Source organism: Tympanuchus pallidicinctus, unplaced genomic scaffold (assembly GCF_026119805.1).
Source record: "Tympanuchus pallidicinctus isolate F22 unplaced genomic scaffold, pur_lepc_1.0 scaffold1, whole genome shotgun sequence".
In the NCBI taxonomy this organism is placed as follows: domain Eukaryota; kingdom Metazoa; phylum Chordata; class Aves; order Galliformes; family Phasianidae; genus Tympanuchus; species Tympanuchus pallidicinctus.
Window position 1 is genome coordinate 82,651,296 of NW_026294618.1, and position 17,614 is coordinate 82,668,909.

Genomic DNA, 17,614 nt, shown 5'->3' on the forward strand with positions numbered 1-17,614 from the left:
ACAGAAGAAACCCTTCAAGGAAACGATTATGGGAGTAAGAAAAAAAAAAGAGCTAAAGAGCAAAATTGTATGTGAGAAAATATTGTTCCATATTGCCAAGGTTGGCTGACACCAGAACAGAGACGGTAGGAAATACGCATCTCAGTTTGAGTAGCGGGTTCTGTCCTTCTTCTGGCACAATGCCTAACGTTGAGCACGTTGCTTAATATCTATGCTCTCCAGTTTTCTTGCCTCTTAAGCAGAGGCAACAGCTCTCTAAAATGGATCTGAGAACATTTTAAAGGCAACTGGATTGTTCTTATCTTGATATTGTATTAGAAAAAACAGTCATTCATCTTCCAAGTCTTCCACTAAATTGAGAGGCACATCAAGAGACGTGACAAAATCTGAACACCCAGCAAGAGACAGACAGTGTGGCAAATGGGCCTCTCATAAACTGCAAAGGTTAAGGAGTGCTTCAGCCTTCACTCTGCAGGAAGAACCTGGCAGGTCTAGGCTTGTAAATATCACGGCACCTTGAAGTGGTATCTGGAAACTTCTGTCTGCGAGGAAGGCACTGTGTGCAGGGAAGCAGAACTCCCCACTAGGATCACAGAATTGTGAATTGTGATTGCAGCACAGTATGCAACTTGGTTGGCACTTGTGATTCCTGTAATCTGTTGCTCCATCTGACCAGGTTTGGAGGAAAAAAAGATCTTTGGTTGCTCTACTTTTTACTCAGCATCACTTGCCTGATGCCATTTATCTTCTATGTAAAGTATCTTAAACGCATACAATTTGGTTAACACGATAACTTAGGATATATATCCACAGATGACAAATCTTGGTGACAGTGGGATTGAGTCTAATTAGACAATGGTGAAAATGGAATGTAAATGAGGAGGGAGATTGTTCTCAGTTTATCCAAGCATAGGAATCACAATGATTTCCTTATCAAGCATCTCTTAATTCTCTTGGGGATCTGGATATTCAGCTAGCTCTGGGGCCAGCCAGCAATACTCAGCTGTACTCAGTGCCTCTGAGTATCCTTTCTCTTTTATGAATGTTACTTAGAAAACCACTAAATGCAGCTCAGTGGTTCTTCCGTTGGAGACAAAAATGATCACAGGACATTTACTTCTGCCTTGGAGAAGAAAATGAATATACATTTCTGTTTCATTCTTAATTTCTGTAGCTGTAGGAGACCATTAGCTTGTTTCAATAACCTATTCCAATGACACTCTGTTTTACAGCCCCATAACGTTCAAAATAACATGAAAAATGTAGATGTAGAAGTATTCCATGCAAGACTTTGCACATTTATAGCCGAGCAGTTTAAAAAGAAATCCAGTGTTACTTATTTGTGCTTGCTTACTTGCATTACTTTTCAGCGTGGATAATACCTCTTAGATGGTTTATGATTATTTCATATTGAATTTCACTCCAGGCTCCCGCTGTATTAGCACAGGTCTTCAGTGACTGAGTGGTTGCAAATCCTGTGGGAGAAAGTTTATTTCTTTGTTGGAAGATGGAACTTCTTTAAGAACTGGTTTAAGTCACAGATGACTGATGATGAATCTTCACCAGTAGCATGTAGGTCCTGGTGCTGTACTGCCTCAGCAACCCCAGCTCTGGCCTGGAGATCCTTTCAAATCCAAAAAAATTAAACCCTGGCCTCACCAGCTGCAGTCAAGAAAATAACTTTTTTTAATAAAAAAAGCAAGTAACTGATGTAAGAGTTTGGCTTTAGTGAATCAGCCAAGAGCCCAGGAGCCCCAGACTGGTGCATGGCTCCGCACAGAGGGTGATATGCTGTGAGCCCTCAGGTGCACAGAGCTCCACAGTCTGCCCATGGTCTGCAAAGGAGATAACACATTTTTAAAAGCAATATCCCCCCCAAAATGGGAAATAATTGTTATTTGCCATGCTGTTCTTCTTTCTGCTAGTAAAGAAGGAACCATCTTGCGTCATGTGCTCCTGTTCAAATCACCCAAGATGCTACCATTCAGCTCAGTGAGTAATCTGAAATGTTGTCTGAGAAGCAGCATGTGGCAGCAGCCTGAGGTTAGTCACCTGTGGTCACCCCTGGGAGAAACAATTGCAGAGGCTCATTTTGGGAAACGTTTGCTAATACTGAGATAGGTGACACTCTTACTGTAGAGGAATGTCAGCTGGAGAAAAACACTTTAGGCACTTGGTCACTTGAGCAGCGGTACAAGCCCCTTCAGGTGTTTGTTTCAGCCCAGTTGTGGTGGCATCTCCCAGCCATGCTGGCCGTGGCTGCCAGCTGTGACAGCTGAGCTTCAGAGATTGTTCTGGTAAGTTTAGATGTGAGAAAGATGGGCAAGATAGAAGGGAGACAGAGGGACCCAACTTTTAGTAAGGATATTCAACTTCATTGTCAGGAGAGGAGGAGTCTGAGAAGAACTACAACAACCTATGTGGATACTTGCAGATGTGCAGACCAGCCATAGTCTCTCCCACTCCTTGCTCCTTACATTTGTTAACAATTAAATTTGATCCATGGCAGCTGCAGGCTGCTGAACCAGGCTGGACAGAAAGAAGAGAAGCATGTCACAGGATGGTTTCAGGGAAACTGCCCTAGATACCTACTCTCATTGAGTTTGTCCATGGCCAGCTTGTCTGTCATCTCAGCTCCCACTCTCCAACTCACACCCAGCCCTTCACTTTGCAGTGATTTATGTTTGTGCTTCCCTTTAAATCAATGAACTGAGGGGGGAAAAAAAACCAAACAAACAATACAGAAAAAAAGGTTTACTATGTTTGTAAATGTGTAAAATCTGGAGATCTTCCTGGTCTTTCTTCTCTGGGCTTTCCACTGCTGCGGGCAGTGAGGCTCAGCAGCACTCTCAGGGGAGCAGAGGGGGCATGATGACCACAGCAAGTCATTTTGTCTTTCCATTTGACTTCCCTACACAAATGTAGAGATAATGACACTCTTTTCCTCTGAAGACTACTTTTAAAACCTCAGGATGAAAATGACTATTCAAAGGCATTAATTGTTAGTGAACAATAAACGGCACAAAATTGTTCAGCTCTTATTTGGAGCTTTCAAGTGTATTTTTGAAACACTATTCCTGAAGGAAGTTTTTTTTCCAACAGCCCTAATCTGGGAGTTTTCTGTTTGCTCCTCCCTCCTTTATCTGGTATTTCTTGTTTTCCATTTGTGCAGGAAACACCAGGGCCTGGAAACTATACACCCACATAGTGGTTTCCAAAGCAGTGATGAACTGCTGCTTGTTCAGGTCATGAGCACCACACCTCCTTCAGCATGTGAAATATGGGGAGGAATATGAGGGGGAAGGCAATGTCCCTTGTCTTCAGGCACGATTTCTCACCCCACTGTGCTTACGATTCACCACTCACCTGTCTGTCCTAAACAGCACTGTCAGGGGGTGCATGTGGCCATAGAGTGGCCAGCTGGGTGCCCTCTATGGTGGTAGGAGTTGGCTGCTGGCCTTGGGGCTTGCTTGGGGTGTCCCTTAGCCAGGATTGTATGGTTTTACTTTCTGGCCTTAGCTCAGGATTGTACTTAGGTCAAAGAATAATTTAAAGTATTGACTTCAGTGGGAATTCTTGTGTTCTGAGGGCTGTGCATGCATTAAGAGTCTTTGTGTTGGGCTGTGGCACGAATGGCACTCTATGCTGGTTAAGGTTGCTGAAGTGTTTTTTGTTCTCCTTTTGTTCCATCTCTGGCACTTTACATTTGCTTACAACTTTCTGATACAGAAAGCTGCTATAGATAGTTTCCTTTTGAGAATGGCTTCATGCATGGGTGTCTGAGGAAAACCAGTTCAGCCATTTTAGAGAAGGAATGAATGGCCTTTATTTCCATGTTCTGGCTTTAAAATTTCAGAAATGCTTTCAAAACCATACATGTTCCCAGCTGGAGGCCAGTAGTGCATGGTGCAAGCACTTTCTTTTCTGAGATCCCTGAGAGTGAACATTTCATATGCATGCTAAGTTTATTTCTTTTTCATTTGTTTTTAGGTGTTTTCTTGAAGCAGTGTTAAAATTATTCATGGGATGGTATTCATCTCTTTTGCTCTTGCTGAAATTTAAAATGTTATAACTATGTAGGCCACTCTGAAAGTAACGCCTCCTATTCATTTTCACAGACACTACAGCACAACAACACAGTTTGATAGAGGAAGTTCTCAGCTACAAATAACTGTTTTTCAACACAGTCATCACCATTAGCTGAGCATTTTTACTGGTGATGAACAAGAGCCTGCATGCTGCGCTCATGAAAGCCTGCACCAGTGAAGGTGACCCACTGTTTCACAGCTGCTATGATGGCATCATTGCTGGAGAAATGTTGTCCACACAGTTCAACTTTCACTATTCCCAAATCCACTGTTTGGTCTTCATAAACATTCAAACAAGTGTCAGTGAATGTCAGTAGCTGCCATTTTTTAGTGGTCTGTGGCTTTGGCCTGTGGGGTTTGGGTTGGCTTACTTTGTGCTGCTTCCTGCTACCCGGGGTGTAGTTAATGCAGAGAAAGGGGAAGGAAGGAGAGAGGAGTGAGAGCAAAGAACCTGTGTTCTCAGCACTGTGTGCGAGTCTGGCCCTTCGTGGGTGGGAATATGGTTCCAAGAGACAAAAAGTCCTCCTTGTCTCAGATGCTGCTTTACAGCCCTCTTTGGTGACATGGTTTCCTCAGCAGATGTCAACATGGCCCACACCCAGCCTGCTATTTTGGGATAAACTGAAAGAAATGAAATCTGGAGGCTGTGGTTCCTCCTCAGGCCGCCCCATGCCCAGGAGAAAGCTGTTGTTGCTGTGTTGCTCCTCTTCGTTACGGAAAGATGGGCAAAAAGAGGCTGGAGTGGGTAGGTGGAGTCGCCTCCAAGGAGAGTGAAGACAAATGGAGAAATGCAGGGGTGGGAAAGCTGCCTTTATCAGGCATGATACATCTCCCTTTGATTGAGGCACATCAAAGCAGAGAGCTGCAACATCTTCTAGCATGTCTTACTTCAAACTATCACCACAGAGTTGGGTCAGCCCAGAGCAGGCTTGAGCCTTGTGTCAGGTGGCTCTGGGAAATGTTCCTCCCCAAGGGACGAACAAGGCCTTTGCAGCAGGGATTTATCCGCAGTGGCGTGACTGGCTCTGGTAATCAGTAACTAGCTAAGGAGAGAGGAGTGGCACTTGTGCACGTGAACCATTTTAAATATTGGAAATGGTGTGGACTTGTGCATACCAACCAATTCCGCCTGTGCCCTGTTGGTATTTCTTCCAGCACGGTGCTTCTGAACGGGTAGGGGAAGACTTGCTGTTGGGATGTGCATGCTTCCAGGCTGGCCTGCAGTTCTGGGCAGCTAGTAAGGAAACACCCCTGTTATTTTAGCCCCCATTCTGTGCCCTGTTGCTTATCATGGACAAATTGCATTCTTTGCTAGCAAGCCCAAGCGTCGCCTGCTAAGACGACAAACACTATGGGAAAGACTGCTTTGGTTTTATAGTGCCTAGCCCAGAGGGAACCAATCCCAGCTGGAACTTTGAACTCTCTAGCATTCTGAATAGTTCTAAAGGTTGCTGTTCCTTTGGAAGCCGGGTGAAGCTTGTGCCTTATGTTAGGGGAGAACATGGGTGTCATCGCTTCTGTGTTGTGAGCACATGGTAATATGAGAGGTGTGTGACAGCAGGATTTTGTTGTTCCCCCTATATAATAGATGGCTTTGAAAGGATATTAGGAAAAACTTATTCTCCAAAAGAGTGGTGAGGCACTGGAACAGGCTGCTCAGGGAGGTGGGTGAGTCACCATCCCTGGAGGTGTTCAAGGAATGTGAAGATGTGATATTAAGGAAAATGTTTTAGTGGGGAAATATTGGTTGTAGGTATATGGTTGGGCTGGATGACCTTAGAGGACTTTTCCAACCATGGTGATTCTATGATTTTATGACAGGGGCAAGATGCATGTAGATGAGTCTGGTTAAACCTATGCGCCCTTCTGGGCAGATAAATTATGTGCAACTCCTTAATTTTGGAACGTGGAAAGGTTTCTTTAACTTGCTTTGTCCATGGAGCTCCTGGTGTACAGCAGTGCTTGTGCCTCACCACCGACCCTTCAGCCACTATCCACCAAAGGCAGACCCTGGCTGGTGCCTGCTCCATGGCTGTCCTTTGCTCTCACATTACTTTGCTGTGAACGGACCTGTTGTGCCTGAGTTAATGAGGTGCTGTGAGAAGTGGTTGCTTTGTCCCCTTTCCAAACAAATGGAAGGAAAAGGCTGATGAATATCTCAAGGCAGCAATTTGACCCATAGAGCAATTTTGCAACCAATTATTTTATGCTGGTGCAACCCTAGGATTTCCCTATGAGTAGGTGAGGTGGTTCAGATGTTCCCTCATCTCCCCTTTGAAAACAAACCTCACAGACTGCAATACAGCTATTCCCATGTTGTAGAGAAAATGCATCTTTTGCTAGCTTTAAAATAAACCAATATCGATGTTAAATAGAAGCACTCTGCGGAAATCAGAACATACCAGTGAACTTGGTGACTCCAACCTCCTCCTGCTGCTCCTTGTCTGGACTGTGGCTCCCATCATACTGACATGGCTGCCTTCAAGGCAGTAGGGGACTCATGGCTGAGTTTTCCTTGTAGTTGCTTTCAAATATTTATCAGCACAAGGATAATGTGAGAAGTGTGTTGCCTCTTGTCAGGGTTTCAGGAAGGATTTTAATCTCCTGTGCTCCTTCAGCTTGCTGAACACCAATAGAAGTGGCTTATTCCTGCTGGTGCAGGACCAGTGCTCCTGATTACACTCTGACCTAAGCAGGGATGTACTTTGATGGGTTGATGGTTGGAATAGATGATCCTAATAATCTTTCCAACATTAATGATTCCATTATTCTATGCTCTTTGCTTTATGTTCCCTCCAGTTTGAAGGGCTTTCTGTCCTTTACTGTAGCTCTGAACAGGTGCTATGAGTTTTATTGCACCTCTAGCATCCAGCCCTGCTCAGTGTGAGAAACTGCTCTTTCTCCCTTGAGCCCAAAGATAAAGTGAAATTCATCTTGTCATCTCATCTCATGAAAGAAGCGAGGGAAAGGACAGAACCCAAAGCCCCAGAAAACCATGGTGAGTGCTCCTCAGGACAGTCTTGCTGAACACCTCTGCCAACTGTGGGGCTGGAGGATGCAGTGGGGTTAGAGAAGCCCGTGCACCCGCCTGTCTTTTCAGCCCAGCTTTCACACTGTGACTGATACTGGGGAAAATTGCATCCTGGTTGCTGGAAGAGAAAACTTCCCATGCTACATCACTTATGGTTCAACCTTGAACCATAAGATGCAATCCATTCTGAGGCAGGATAATCGTGCTAAGCTTTGCCCTGTTAACTGCTTGATGGAACAGCTGGGTTGGCAGACCTTGAGGTGATTGCTGAAGTCATGTTTAAGATAGCGTGAGCTTTTTTTCCAACCCAGGGTTCTTCAGTCAGTGCACGTCTGGTGGTGTCAGGGGAACACCCAGGGCTTGCAGGATGCACACGCACATTGCTCTGCTCCGCGAGGGAGCAGCAGTCATGAAGCCGCGTTGCTCTGAGCCCTGCTGTGTGCTCATCCGTCAACAACCTACTTGGTATGCAAAGATACCTCTTCTGCAGTGAAAAGTCTTTGATTCACCCAGGCCCAGATCGCTTTATTAGCATTGCTAAAATGGAAAGAGCCTCCACCGCTGATAACCTTCTGTTCAGTGGGATCATCTGCTACATATGTGATCCTTGCAGAGATAATCTGGAAAGGTGTGTTTATTGCACTTCAGCAGATAAGGATGTGCCCGGCAGTTTCACAAACATGTCCTTGGTTAGAAGTCTGTTGCTTAGCAATAGTTCAAGATAAGGAATATATAAGTCCCTGAGTGCTCAATTTTTAGGTCTTCGGGTGCTCAGAAGAGGGGTGTGTAAAACAGTCGTGCTTTTGTCTAGAGCCCCCAAACATAGTCTTAATCTTTGTTAACCATGAACAGTATCAAATTATCAGAACGTGCAAGATGTTCCTCCCTGCATTCAGCCAGTTGCAGAGTTGCAGAGTAAGCAGGGTAAGCAACCAGCCATGCTCCTTGCCAGGAGATTAGGTGCGGAAAGAGCCCCTCTGACCTACAGGGCCTCCTTTACAGGGTGATGATATGGAGGGAGGCAGGGACTCTTATTTGTTACTTAGGGTGAGAGGGAATAGCCTTAGGTTGCACCAGGGTAGGTTCAGGTTGGATATTAGGAAAAGTTTCTTCTAGAAAGAACAGTGATGCACTGGCACAGGGAGGTGGTGCTGTCGTCCCTGGAGGTGTTCAAGAAACAGGTAGATGTGGCACTGAGGGACAAGGTTAGTGGGCACGGTGGGGATGGGCTGGAGTTGGACTGGATGATTTTAGTGGTCTTTTCCAATCTTAATAGTATGTAATAGAATAGCTCTTTCTGCTTCTGTGCATGCAATCCATGCAGCTTCTGTAGCCAGAAGTCACCTCATGTCTGTCACCTGGTGACCATCAGTCACTGATTCACCTCACAAGCTAAGGGAAACCTTCTGATGGTGGTTCCACATGGCTTATATTGCACAGACCACGTCCACAGCTCGGGCTGATCTCACCTAACAAAGAACCTGCTTCTGTCCCATAGCCATAGGTCACCTGTTTTCACTCCTGTTTCCTGAGCAGTTCTCTCCACCCTCTGTTCTGTCCCTGGCGCTTCCAAGCAATGTGGCTGGGGAGGTGATGAGCCACGCTGCTGCTCCTAGCAGAAGGCTCACACAGAGCTCTTGTGCTCTGCCAGCTCCTCCTCCATGCGAGAGGCAGGAGCTAAGAGCTGCATGAACTTGGCAGCAGCACCAGGATTGAACTGACTCGACACATTGGATGCAAATAGAGTCATAAAGTATATGTGGCAGTGTGATGCATATTAAAGTGATCCGGGGGGTAGTGTTTCCAGTGACTGTATTCTTAGTAACGGGGAGAAGCGATCTTCCCACCTTAGCTGCGAGTTGCGATGCCCACCGAGGGGCTGTTGGGAGCTGGGGGCTGTGCTGGCCCTAAAGCAGGGTTTGAAGGCCTGAGTCCTGCTCGGCCCTGTGCCTGCTGTCCTCAGAGGCTCCGTGCTGCAGGCCCAGGGCAAGCGCTGGCTCTTCTTGGAGCTCCCAGCAGCATGTAGGAAAACATGCCCGAGAAATGACTGCATTCCCTTGGGAGCGAGGAAGGACCAACCCGGCTAAAATGGGAGGAGAACATTTTATATCCAGGCAGTTAGTAACGCTTTATTTGGAAGAACAGCGCTGTTTGCCTGGTGCTTCTCGGAGCTTTGGCTTAATATTAAAATGACCTCTGCACAACCGTTCCCGTGCCGCTTCCCAGAGGAGAAGGCAGAAGTTACAGCTCTTTCCATCAGCTCTCTCTTTGGCGCAGAGCTCACAGCCCAGGCTGGAGCCCAGACACAGCGGCAGCATCTCAATTGCTCATGGCACACCTGATGTCTGGAGGCGCCATGGCAGGGCTTTGTGGCCCAAACCCTTCTGCAGCAGGGTCACTGAGAGCAGGCTGGTCCCATGCACTGTTGGCTGTTTCCAGGGGTGTGTACCCTATGGCCTATTGGGACAACCTGTTCCAGTGCTTCTCCATACTCATTGCAAGAAGTTTGAGTTCATGTTAAAATGGAATTTCTTGTGCTTCACTGCCACAACCAACATGCCTGCATCTGAGTCACGCCAGGAGCCCAGAGAAGGCCGAAAAAGTCTGCCTTCCTGCTGTGCAGCTCCTTGGTGCAGCTTGTCCCCGAGTCAGCTGGCTGCTTGTGCCTCCTGCAGGCAGAAGGTTGGCAGAAGGATGGGTTTAAATGCCTACTCATATTCTTGTGAGCATACGAGATCATATGTAAAGCCTCTCTTGTAGCACAGCCTCATTACTCAGTGTGTGCTTTACAATCTCTGGTTGCAGGGTTCGGGACTACCTTTGCTCTCTACTGCCAATGTCAAGGTGCCAATGAAGGCATCTCGATCATGCCTTGTCCCTTCTGTAAGTTACTGCTTAACCTGGTAGGAATACTAGTATCTTATGGCCTCTAACACCCAAGAACATCAACGTTCGGGCTGTAAGAGCTCTCTCCTTTGCATTCTCCTGGGAAGGTTTGGTCGTGGCATTTACTTCTGCTGTACCCAATCTCTCCAAATACATCCCCAATTTTCCTGTCTCTACCTCAAGCGCTCTGTGCTGGAGCCCGGAATAGCAGCTGTTGCCTCTCGTGTTAACTGAGAGGAGCACAGGACACTGAGGCGTCTGGTTTCTCATCACTTATGGGCTGGATAAAAGTATCTCTTGTACTGACTAGTCCATCAAATATGAATGATGCAGATAGAGTGGCTGTTTACACACAGTGATCTATTTTAGTTAAATTGAAAACACACACAGGGGAGTGTTTCAGCTTTGTGGATAGGAAACACTGGAAACGTGTTTGTTTTGTTTTGTCTTTTCTGCTTGCCAGGGACGGTTGTTTCTCAGGGATGCTCCGCCTGCAGATGGGAGAGGAGGACAGATGAGCAGGTAGCTCTCACTGCCCAAACACATCTCATGGAACTGAGGACGAGGTGCTGGCCTCCCTTTATCACTGTAATTTTACCTTAATGCTCGCATCTTTTGCATAGCATTAACGAGAGCATTTACAAAGCTGGTCCCTCTGGAGGATGACAGCAATTGTTTTGCTTCATGTTTAATGGCTTCCTCTCCCTCTGGACTCCGTGCCAGTGCATGCTGTAACGAGCAAGCTCTGGAAGAGCATTATAGCCTCCCTTCATCTATCAGGACACTTTCTACAAAGAAATCTATTTTGCGCCACCATGAATGACACCAACACACAAATTAAAGACACAGACGCAATAACCGCACACAGAGAGCGTTGTCTGCAGCAAACTCATTAGCAGAATGAATTACTCTGAAGAAAATCACTTAACCTTTGCAGATTTCCCGGTACCGTGTTTATTAATGCCATGGCTTTGTTTTGAGGTAACATCTCTGTGCTATCTGCAAACATGCTCCAGATTTGAAAATTAATGTTACAACATTAAGGCTGCCTCTGAAGGTGCTAATTATATAGAAAGTAAAATGTGAGTTCTTGTCTGCTCTCCCAAACCTGCCATGTGCAAAGGCTTCTGAAACCAGAACCGAGCAATGCAGAGCTAAGCTTATTTTGGGGAAGGGAAGATGAAAGGAAACAAGATGAAGGGCTTTGGTTTCCATGGGTAAATGTAGATGGCAAGCAGGAAGCTTTCCTGCACCGCCCTCATACAGGGCTCTGTGGTGAACGTTTTGCTGGGGAAAATATTTCTCCAGAAGCAAATTGAGATGAGGGAGCAGAGCAGCTTCTTTGGCAAAGGCTCTGCTTTGGTTAGAGAACAATGCTCAGACTGCACAGGGTTCCATCGGGAAGGCTGCTAGCAGGAACATGGCAGCTCTGCTAATTCTGCAAGGAGTCCCAGACAGGATGCATCAGGAATAGCACGCTCGGGGCTGAGCAGCCCGTGTAGAAACGCCGCTGCAGGAAGCTGTGTGTGTGCAGGAGGGGAGGTGCTCTGAGCAGCAATGCATCCCTGAGGCTTCATATGGTGTTTCTGTGCTCAGCTGGTGATTGCTCACTGCCAATTCTGTGGTACCTCAACGGCAGCACCACGATGGCCGTCCCGCTTGGTGTGACGGGTAATGGGGAGCAGCGGCTGCATGTCAGCGGGGTGACTTGCTGGGCAGCGTGCTGCTGGCAACATCATGCAGGCCTGGGGCTGCAAAACAAAACCAATGGAAAGAAAAACTGGTTCAGACTTATTTCAGGGACATGCTCATGGAAATGAAAGCAGATGGCAATTCTGATGAGGACTGATATTCCCTGAAAATGCTGCATTCATGAGCTGTGGGGTCTGATGCTGCTCCTGTGACACAGAGTTAATTCTACTTCTGCCGGGAGAATGCGTGTCATTGTTTGCCGGGTGTTATCACCCTTATATCTTACACAGCTATAATTACAACCCTGCAGAGCACATTAGTGGAGGACGATGGTTGTTGACTCCTACTGATACACTCCAGGTGACAGTGGTAGAAATGCCATGAAAACTTTGGCCTTGAGGGGAAAGAGTCAGCAAAAGGCTGCTTGGAGTAATTGCACCAATCGCACAAGCCATGCTGTACTGAAATGCAAAGACAGGCAGTGTTAACCTGGCTGAGCCCCAAGCCTCCTCAAAGGGCTGGAGCCCTGAACTGCCTGAAAATGAGGCACCTGGGTGGTGCTGGTCCTGGAGCATGCTTGCACAGTCAGCATCACTGAGCTTTGTAACTAATGAGTGACAGAGTAAGTAGGAAAAAACCAGTATTTGCTGCTTCTGTACATCAGCGTCATCTGTCACTTAATCCTTTAACCTTTCTATCTAGACGCTGTGCAGCATACTCGCTGGCAGGGAAAGGAGGATTGGGTACAGGGGTGTCACAAATACTGCCAGAGAAGGGAGCAGGTCTGAAAAGGAGCATGGGGGGATGCAAGGTGAAGGCATTTCACTTGCTGCAAGAAAATAGCTTGCAAGAAACTGCTAATTTAGCGAGGTTGTGAATCAACAGATTCAGTCTCCTGTGAATGATGTGAACACTCATATTTATTGCTGTAGGCTGTAACAGGTTAACTCTGCGTATTGAGATCAGGAGATTTCTCAAGAGCAATATGAAGTGTTTCACATATGGGCTGATCAACTGAAGTGTGGATTCTGTAAAAGCTCCTGATCCAAAAGCTGTAATTTGCAGTGACAAACAGAGCAAGGTTATTTATTGCTGGCAGAGGCTTGCAAGAACATACATTGCACCAACTTAGCCTTCTTCAGTAGAGGCAAGAGAGGACAAGATGGTACTAAGGTAGATTAGCGGCACCTCATCCTTTCTGCAAGAAAAAAACAAACATGAATTTTAGACTTGCTCTTCCAGTGAAACCAGATCAGCCCTCATTTTGAAACAGAGGCCACTGTCCTGCAGTTAAGTAACTTGAAGCTAAAACAAAACGCTGTGCATCTTACCAGTGTTCTCTTATCACAAATGTGTATTTCCTAACTGTAAAAAAAAGAGTCAGGTCTTGAACAGAAAGGTTTCCCAGACACTGAACATCTCTTTATATTTTTGTTTTTGCATAGTGACGTTGCAGAGCTCCTTGTCTCTTGATGAGTATTTGTGTTTCCATTGTAAGTTGGTAACAGTGCCATTCCTTCATGTGGAATGATAGGACACACAGCTGGCATTTTGGTTCTCCTGTTAGTCATCAACACGAGTGAAAAGATACATACATGAGTTGGAGAAATTGGATCCACTGTCAGATCTGTTGATCAGATATTCAGAGAGGTATGAGTTGAATAAGTTTCTCAGCAGTGTAAAAGAGCTTTTAGTCCCTAATTCCATAGTGAATGTAAGACATATCCTCTAGCTGCTCTTTCACAAAACATGCACGCTCCTTGTTTTCACGGACACTTGGATTTTGTTTTCTTCTTTTTCTTTAAGCTCCTCCATACACACATTCTCATCTCCCACCTAACCTCCCAAACTCAATCATCTCTGTGCATGATTGACCTAAGTGATCACCATGGTTTCCAATTCAATTTGGGTCCCCAAAGAGGACTTTTAATTAAGAAGCTCTAATAGGATCTGGACGAAAATGCGTAAGTCACTGGTCTTCAGGCTGAGAGCTGCAGATCCCGGAGGTGCCTGCGGCTAACTAGCGAGGGGCCCTAAACATGTCTCTTTCAGAAAGGTCATATCCTACATGGAAATCTACAGAAGTGTATCCTGCAGATCCAGATACCTGTGGGAAAATTCCTAGGGATCGCTAGAACCTAACGGATTCTGTAATAGGCTGCTGCTGAGCAGTGAGAGGAAGGCGGGACTGCGTCGGAGTGGCTGTGTGTGATGCTGCAGTGTGTCCAAGTAGGCATTTGAGCAGGCCAGGCTTTAATCACCATCGCCTGAACTGCAGATGTGTACATGGATGGGATTTCCAAAAGCACTTGGTATTGGTCCATATTTATTTTGGCAGGAGCAATCCCACCTTGTGAAGCAGTATGTGCTGGTGTTTACCCAGCAGCTCTCAGTGACTGCTAGAAAACAACCTGTAGCTGTGGGATGTAGTGTGTGGTGCAGAAGCACTCAGAGAAGCTTTCACAGCAGGAACTTGAGCTTTGGCCACATATAGGAACAAGGGGTGGGACTGGAATGCACTTTTGAACTCTTTCAAGCACAGTATACGCTGAGAAGAAAAGTTCCAGAGAACAGGAGCTGTGCTTAAACTTGAGATAACTTCGGTGAATAGTTCTTGGCTGGGAGACAAAATGGAAAATTTAAATGTTCTCTGTAGATTGTTTCAGGATTAAACATCTTGAATTTTTGTTGCAAAATGCTCTCCCTTCTGGCAATTCTCTCAAAACTTCTGGTCATATAAATCTGAGTTATTGAAGATAGTGCTTGAGGACTCCTGTCAGAACAATAGTTTGTTTAATTGGAAAATTTTTTTAAGCTCTATTTGGTTGAAAATCTCTGAAGTTTTCCTTTGGAATGTAGCTTGAAACAAATGATTTTCTTTCAGCTTATTACTTCTCGCTCAGCAGTTTGTACAGAAAGTGCTTTGCAAGTACCCAAAGGGGATGATGGGAAGTTGAAAAAGAGAAAAAATCCACAAATAAAAGGCTCGGTGGTAAGCGAGCCCCTCAGCACAGCAGCACTCAGGGTCCAGATGACTGCCTGTGCTGAGCTGACTGTGCCTTCCTGGCAGCATCAACCTATGGGTCTTGTGTATGTTGTTCTAGGGATGGATAGATAGATAGATAGATAGATAGATAGATAGATAGATAGATAGATAGATAGATAAAATAGATAGATAGATATAGGGGAGGAGGGCACATAGCCTGCACTGATGTAACATGGCAGTGGGGGCCTCCCTCATGGAATCATTAAGGTTGGAAAAGACCTCTAAATCATGCAACTCAACCCCAGCCCACCCCCACCGTACCCACTGACCATGTCTCTCAGTGCCACATCCACACAGTTCTTGAACACCCCCAGGGATGGGGACACCACCACCTTCCCGGGCAGCCTGTGCCAGTGCCCTCAGCTCCATCGCCATAGAGGAGAGGCGACAGCTGCAGGGCATGAGCCCACAGTGTGGACTGAGGGGGAACGGTGTTGTGCTGCCACCACAACATGGCCGCATTCCCACCATGACATGGCCGCCAGAGGCAGGCAGCACTGCCCTGGGGCAGGCGCAAGGCCCCAAGCCCAGTAGCAGCAGTGTCAGCCATTTTGCAGAGAGAAACAGCTCTCGGTCCTCTCAGCTGCCAACAGGCTTGGTTTTCCATTCTCTTCAAAGGAGGATGTGGTGCCTCTCTCACTGCCCTCGGAAAAACCCTTCACATCCTCCAAGGAGGTGTAAGAGCAGCACCATTGTAACTGGGAAATGAATTAGTTGCTTTCTTGGTTTGGCAGCTTCCTGTTTCGGAAACATGAGATAACAGCTCCAATTTCTCTTTGCTGTCAGCTCAGAAGGGAACTCAGGGCTGCACACCCCCTCGCATGGCAGCGGCCCATTTGCTAATTGTCCCTTCCAGACAATGTCACATGCACTGACAGAACCACCTCTAACCCACACCACCCAGCAAATCACTACAGCCCTGAACTCCCGTCCTTCTGGAACAGCAGCTGGCACCACGCGCTCAGCCGGCGTGTGCTGGCCTCTCTCACGGCGCAGCCACACAGAGGACTGCTTGTTGCTGATTAATTTGTGACCATGCCAGTTTCCAGACATAAGTCTGGTAGCGCAGGCAGCTGCATTAATGAAAAAGATGTCTGATCTGCCACACATGATATAATGGATCTTTGCTTCAAGGACTGTGCTGCCCTTTGAAAGTTAGTGAGAGCTGGGTGCGGCAGTGGCATTGCCACCGGCATGCTGCAGGAGTGGTCCTGGCGCTGTCACAATGCTTTTGGCTCCCCAGCCGTGGTGCGAGGAGGAGAATTCAGGTTCAGAGCAGCCTTTGCAGCCAGGATGCCATCGAGGATCTGCTCCACAATCTGGTTTTGTGTGTTCCTGTCAGAAGTGCTGGTAATGCTGGGCTCTGCCTCTGCGAGAAATTTTTGGTAAAGAAAATGTCTTCTTTACGATTTCGTGATTCCTCTTTTGCTTCTTTAGGACACGTCTCCGTATGTCATTTCTGCTCTGTAAATGTGAGATGTTCTGTCACAGAATCACAGAATGGCCAGGGTTGGAAGGGACCTCAAGGATCATGAATCTCCAACCCCCCTGCCACATGCAGGGCCACCAACCTCCTCGTTTAATGCTAAACCAGGCTGCCCAGTGCCCCATCCTGGCCTGCTTACCTGCTTGCCTTCCAGCCAAAGGATCCAACTGCTACACCAGCTTTACACGGGATCAGAGCTGGAGGGGGCCAGCTCAGCAGACTCAGAGGAATGACCTGCAAGGGTACTTCCTCCATAATTCAACACTTGCACGACCTGGAGCACTGAGAAAATCTTTGAGTCTGGCCCTTCAGCTGGTGGACCTGTGATGTTTTTGGCTTTGAGATGCGGCTCTTAATTTTGGAAATGACATCAGAAGAAATTGGTTGGACAGCCAGAGCTCAGTTAAATGCTACAGTGGCTGCAAATGACAAATACACAAACCAGCGATAGATACCTACTTCTACCTTCTCAAGTAGCAGTCTTTAAAGATCAGTGGGTTATGAGCATTTTATTTTCTGTTACACAGAATGGCTCAGGCACACTGAGGGGGATGTGGCACCTCCTGAGGGATGTGTTTGAAGACAGAGCCAATGTTGCTGCTTTTGTGCAAGTGAGCATATGGGCAGCAGCAGTGCTTCCCATCGCCTCCCTCACTGCTCATGGAACTGCTGAACATCCCTGTGTCACACCAGGTAGGACTCCAGCACAGTATCTGAGTTAGTCTTTCCAGTTTGGAGAAATCTATGTAATCAATGACTTCCATTTCCAGTTTTTAAGATTTTGTCGCAACCACCAAAGGACTGAACCCCACTGTTGCTGTAGAGAAACTTTGTCCTGCTTGAGTTGTACTGAATGCACTTAGAACCCGGAGCAGCCAGCTATGAAGAGCTGCTCTTCAAAATCCCTTCCCTTAATCCAGGTATGAAACCAAGGCCCTGGCTTTTTAAGAAGGCCCTTTGAATCCTGCCCAACAGACTGATGTGTGAATGCTCTGGAAGCTCTTGAATGAAGACAGTTATTTCCAAACAGCCACAGGAGTAACTGACTGTAGCAAACGGATGATTAATGGCATCATGGCCAAAGTAAGGTGAGCCCCTAAACTTGATGGCGTATTTGCATATGACCTTGATGTTAGAGTTTATTTTTATGGGAATAAGTACAAGAAAAGCATGATGCTTGCTTAAATCTGCATAAATTCAAACACTGAGGCCACAATCCTTTTTCCTGGCTCTGGTCCTCTCTGAAAGAAGTCTACTTGCATGCTCATTCTCAGCTTTCCCATGATCTACAGGGTGTAGGCCAAAATGCCCTTTGCAACTGGTAACTTGCTGGGCACACTAGGTTCCAGTTAATGTACCAAATAGTTGTTTCATAAGGCCTGAAA